The 5,000-nt window shown below is 40.6% G+C and overlaps 8 non-coding genes across 8 annotated transcripts; all 8 read left to right on the plus strand.

The window, feature by feature from the left end:
• The first annotated feature begins 64 nt into the window (after positions 1-64).
• On the plus strand, positions 65-171 carry LOC138673425 (U6 spliceosomal RNA). Its single transcript, XR_011320055.1, has one exon. It is a non-coding gene; the product is annotated as a U6 spliceosomal RNA (small nuclear RNA).
• A 335-nt stretch (positions 172-506) lies between these two features.
• On the plus strand, positions 507-613 carry LOC138673426 (U6 spliceosomal RNA). Its single transcript, XR_011320056.1, has one exon. It is a non-coding gene; the product is annotated as a U6 spliceosomal RNA (small nuclear RNA).
• Positions 614-2,554: 1,941 nt separating this feature from the next.
• On the plus strand, positions 2,555-2,661 carry LOC138673428 (U6 spliceosomal RNA). The gene has a single exon (XR_011320057.1). It is a non-coding gene; the product is annotated as a U6 spliceosomal RNA (small nuclear RNA).
• Positions 2,662-2,994: 333 nt separating this feature from the next.
• Positions 2,995-3,101, plus strand: LOC138673654 (U6 spliceosomal RNA). Its single transcript, XR_011320273.1, has one exon. It is a non-coding gene; the product is annotated as a U6 spliceosomal RNA (small nuclear RNA).
• A 332-nt stretch (positions 3,102-3,433) lies between these two features.
• LOC138673195 (U6 spliceosomal RNA) lies at positions 3,434-3,540 on the plus strand. The gene has a single exon (XR_011319860.1). It is a non-coding gene; the product is annotated as a U6 spliceosomal RNA (small nuclear RNA).
• Positions 3,541-3,874: 334 nt separating this feature from the next.
• On the plus strand, positions 3,875-3,981 carry LOC138673184 (U6 spliceosomal RNA). The gene has a single exon (XR_011319849.1). It is a non-coding gene; the product is annotated as a U6 spliceosomal RNA (small nuclear RNA).
• Positions 3,982-4,314: 333 nt separating this feature from the next.
• On the plus strand, positions 4,315-4,421 carry LOC138673531 (U6 spliceosomal RNA). The gene has a single exon (XR_011320157.1). It is a non-coding gene; the product is annotated as a U6 spliceosomal RNA (small nuclear RNA).
• A 330-nt stretch (positions 4,422-4,751) lies between these two features.
• LOC138673429 (U6 spliceosomal RNA) lies at positions 4,752-4,858 on the plus strand. Its single transcript, XR_011320058.1, has one exon. It is a non-coding gene; the product is annotated as a U6 spliceosomal RNA (small nuclear RNA).
• The last annotated feature ends 142 nt before the right edge of the window (positions 4,859-5,000 follow it).

Raw genomic sequence — 5,000 nt, forward strand, 5'->3', positions numbered from 1 at the left:
TCCCCAAGTTCGGGGGATGGCCATGCGGCGCAGTATATATATCACTGAGAGTCTCCAGGTGACCGTGCTTGCTTCGGCAGCACATATACTAAAATTGGAACGATACAGAGAAGATTAGCATGGCCCCTGCGCAAGGATGACACGCAAATTCGTGAAGCGTTCCATATTTTATTTGTCCTTTTTTCGAAGAGATGAAATTAAAGGATGCGCCCATTCAGATAAAAAACTTTCTCATGCTTTTCCAAGGCCAACTGTAGTTCAACATTTTGGCTCCTCCCATTCAGATTTGCATAATTCATTCCATTTTTGCCTACTTTCAACCAAAACAATAAGAGTATTTTTTTTTTTAAATTGGACTTTGCAAGCTAATCAGGAGTACTATGCTGCATTCTGCTGTATATTTTTTGCTCTTAATGAAAAAGTATCATTTACCTATTCACTCTCCCCAAGTTCGGGGGATGGCCATGCGGCGCCGTATATATATCACTGAGAGTCTCCAGGTGACCGTGCTTGCTTCGGCAGCACATATACTAAAATTGGAACGATACAGAGAAGATTAGCATGGCCCCTGCGCAAGGATGACACGCAAATTCGTGAAGCGTTCCATATTTTATTTGTCCTTTTTTCGAAGAGATGAAATTAAAGGATGCGCCCATTCAGATAATTGCTTTTCCAAGGCCAACTGTAGTTCAACATTTTGGCTCCTCCCATTCAGATTTGCATAATTCATTCCATTTTTGCCTACTTTCAACCAAAACAATAAGAGTCTTTTTTTTTTTTTTTATTGTACTTTGCAAGCTAATCAGGAGTACTATGCTGCATTCTGCTGTATGTTTTTTGCTCTTAATGGAAAAAGTATCATTTACCTATTCACTCTCCCTAAGTTCGGGGGATGGCCATGCGGCGCCGTATATACAGGTCCTTCTCAAAAAATTAGCATATAGTGTTAAATTTCATTATTTACCATAATGTAATGATTACAATTAAACTTTCATATATTATAGATTCATTATCCACCAACTGAAATTTGTCAGGTCTTTTATTGTTTTAATACTGATGATTTTGGCATACAACTCCTGATAACCCAAAAAACCTGTCTCAATAAATTAGCATATTTCACCCACCCAATCAAATAAAAGTGTTTTTTAATAACAAACAAAAAAACCATCAAATAATAATGTTCAGTTATGCACTCAATACTTGGTCGGGAATCCTTTGGCAGAAATGACTGCTTCAATGCGGCGTGGCATGGAGGCAATCAGCCTGTGACACTGCTGAGATGTTATGGAGGCCCAGGATGCTTCAATAGCGGCCTTAAGCTCATCCAGAGTGTTGGGTCTTGCGTCTCTCAACTTTCTCTTCACAATATCCCACAGATTCTTTATGGGGTTCAGGTCAGGAGAGTTGGCAGGCCAATTGAGCACAGTAATACCATGGTCAGTAAACCATTTACCAGTGGTTTTGGCACTGTGAGCAGGTGCCAGGTCGTGCTGAAAAATGAAATCTTCATCTCCATAAAGCATTTCAGCCGATGGAAGCATGAAGTGCTCCAAAATCTCCTGATAGCTAGCTGCATTGACCCTGCCCTTGATGAAACACAGTGGACCAACACCAGCAGCTGACATGGCACCCCACACCATCACTGACTGTGGGTACTTGACACTGGACTTCAGGCATTTTGGCATTTCCTTCTCCCCAGTCTTCCTCCAGACTCTGGCACCTTGATTTCCGAATGACATGCAAAATTTGCTTTCATCAGAAAAAAGTACTTGGGACCACTTAGCAACAGTCCAGTGCTGCTTCTCTGTAGCCCAGGTCAGGCGCCTCTGCCGCTGTTTATGGTTCAAAAGTGGCTTTACCTGGGGAATGCGGCACCTGTAGCCCATTTCCTGCACACGCCTGTGCACGGTGGCTCTGGATGTTTCCACACCAGACTCAGTCCACTGCTTCCTCAGGTTCCCCAAGGTCTGGAATCGGTCCTTCTCCACAATCTTCCTCAGGGTCCGGTCTCCTCTTCTCGTTGTACAGCGTTTTCTGCCACATTGTTTCCTTCCAACAGACTTACCATTGAGGTGCCTTGATACAGCACTCTGGGAACAGCCTATTTGTTGAGAAATTTCTTTCTGGGTCTTACCCTCTTGCTTGAGGGTGTCAATGATGGCCTTCTTGACATCTGTCAGGTCGCTAGTCTTACCCATGATGGGGGTTTTGAGTAATGAACCAGGCAGGGAGTTTATAAAAGCCTCAGGTATCTTTTGCATGTTTTTAGAGTTAATTAGTTGATTCAGAAGATTAGGGTAATAGGTCGTTTAGAGAACCTTTTCTTGATATGCTAATTTATTGAGACAGGTTTTTTGGGTTATCAGGAGTTGTATGCCAAAATCATCAGTATTAAAACAATAAAAGACCTGACAAATTTCAGTTGGTGGATAATGAATCTATAATATATGAAAGTTTAATTGTAATCATTACATTATGGTAAATAATGAAATTTAACACTATATGCTAATTTTTTGAGAAGGACCTGTATATCACTGAGAGTCTCCAGGTGACCGTGCTTGCTTCGGCAGCACATATACTAAAATTGGAACGATACAGAGAAGATTAGCATGGCCCCTGCGCAAGGATGACACGCAAATTCGTGAAGCGTTCCATATTTTATTTGTCCTTTTTTCGAAGAGATGAATGTAAAGGATGCGCCCATTCAGATAAAAAACTTTCTCATGCTTTTCCAAGGCCAACTGTAGTTCAACATTTTGGCTCCTCCCATTCAGATTTGCATAATTCATTCCATTTTTGCCTACTCTCAACCAAAATAATAAGACTTTTTTTTTTTAATTGGACTTTGCAAGCTAATCAGGAGTACTATGAAGCATTCTGCTGTATGTTTTTTGCTCTTAATGGAAAAAGTATCATTTACCTATTCACTCTCCCTAAGTTCGGGGGATGGCCATGCTGCGCCGTATATATATCACTGAGAGTCTCCAGGTGACCGTGCTTGCTTTGGCAGCACATATACTAAAATTGGAACGATACAGAGAAGATTAGCATGGCCCCTGTGCAAGGATGACACGCAAATTCGTGAAGCGTTCCATATTTTATTTGTCCTTTTTTCGAAGAGATGAAATTAAAGGATGCGTCCATTCAGATAAAAAACTTTCTCATGCTTTTCCAAGGCCAACTGTAGTTCAACATTTTGGCTCCTCCCATTCAGATTTGCATAATTCATTCCATTTTTGCCTACTCTCAACCAAAATAATAAGACTTTTTTTTTTAATTGGACTTTGCAAGCTAATCAGGAGTACTATGCTGCATTCTGCTCTATGTTTTTTGCTCTTAATGGAAAAAGTACAATTTACCTATTCACTCTCCCCAAGTTCAGGGGATTTCCATGCGGCGCCGTATATATATCACTGAGAGTCTCCAGGTGACCGTGCTTGCTTCGGCAGCACATATACTAAAATTGGAACGCTACAGAGAAGATTAGCATGGCCCCTGCGCAAGGATAACACGCAAATTCGTGAAGCGTTCCATATTTTATATGTCCTTTTTTCGAAGAGATGAAATTAAAGGATGCGCCTATTCAGATAAAAAACTTTCTCATGCTTTTCCAAGGCCAACTGTAATTCAACATTTTGGCTCCTCCCATTCAGATTTGCATAATTCATTCCATTTTTGCCTACTCTCAACCAAAATAATAAGACTTATTTTTTTTTAATTGGACTTTGCAAGCTAATCAGGAGTACTATGCTGCATTCTGCTGTATGTTTTTTGCTCTTAATGGAAAAAGTATCATTTACCTATTCACTCTCCCCAAGTTCGGGGGATTGCCATGCGGCGCCGTATATATATCACTGAGAGTCTCCAGGTGACCGTGCTTGCTTCGGCAGCACATATACTAAAATTGGAACGATACAGAGAAGATTAGCATGGCCCCTGCGCAAATATGACACGCAAATTCGTGAAGCGTTCCATATTTTATTTGTCCTTTTTTCGAAGAGATGAATGTAAAGGATGCGCCCATTCAGATAAAAAACTTTCTCATGCTTTTCCAAGGCCAACTGTAGTTCAACATTTTGGCTCCTCCCATTCAGATTTGCATAATTCATTCCATTTTTGCCTACTCTCAACCAAAATAATAAGACTTTTTTTTTTTAATTGGACTTTGCAAGCTAATCAGGAGTACTATGCTGCATTCTGCTGTATGTTTTTTGCTCTTAATGGAAAAAGTATCATTTACCTATTCACTCTCCCCAAGTTCGGGGGATGGCTATGCGGCGCCATATATATATCACTGAGAGTCTACAGGTGACCGTGCTTGCTTCGGCAGCACATATACTAAAATTGGAACGATACAGAGAAGATTAGCATGGCCCCTGCGCAAGGATGACACGCAAATTCGTGAAGCGTTCCATATTTTATTTGTCCTTTTTCCGAAGAGATGAATTTAAAGGATGCGCCCATTCAGATAAAAAACTTTCTCATGCTTTTCCAAGGCCAACTGTAGTTCAACATTTTGGCTCCTCCCATTCAGATTTGCATAATTCATTCCATTTTTGCCTACTCTCAACCAAAATAATAAGACTTTTTTTTTTAATTGGACTTTGCAAGCTAATCAGGAGTACTATGAAGCATTCTGCTGTGTTTTTTGCTCTTAATGTAAAAAGTATCATTTACCTATTCACTCTCCCTAAGTTCGGGGGATGGCCATGCTGCGCCGTATATATATCACTGAGAGTCTCCAGGTGACCGTGCTTGCTTCGGCAGCACATATACTAAAATTGGAACGATACAGAGAAGATTAGCATGGCCCCTGCGCAAGGATGACACGCAAATTCGTGAAGCGTTCCATATTTTATTTGTCCTTTTTTCGAAGAGATGAAATTAAAGGATGCGCCCATTCAGATAATTGCTTTTCCAAGGCCAACTGTAGTTCAACATTTTGGCTCCTCCCATTCAGATTTGCATAATTCATTCCATTTTTGCCTACTTTCAACCAA

This window comes from Ranitomeya imitator, chromosome 3 (genome assembly GCF_032444005.1).
Source record: "Ranitomeya imitator isolate aRanImi1 chromosome 3, aRanImi1.pri, whole genome shotgun sequence".
Lineage (NCBI taxonomy): Eukaryota > Metazoa > Chordata > Amphibia > Anura > Dendrobatidae > Ranitomeya > Ranitomeya imitator.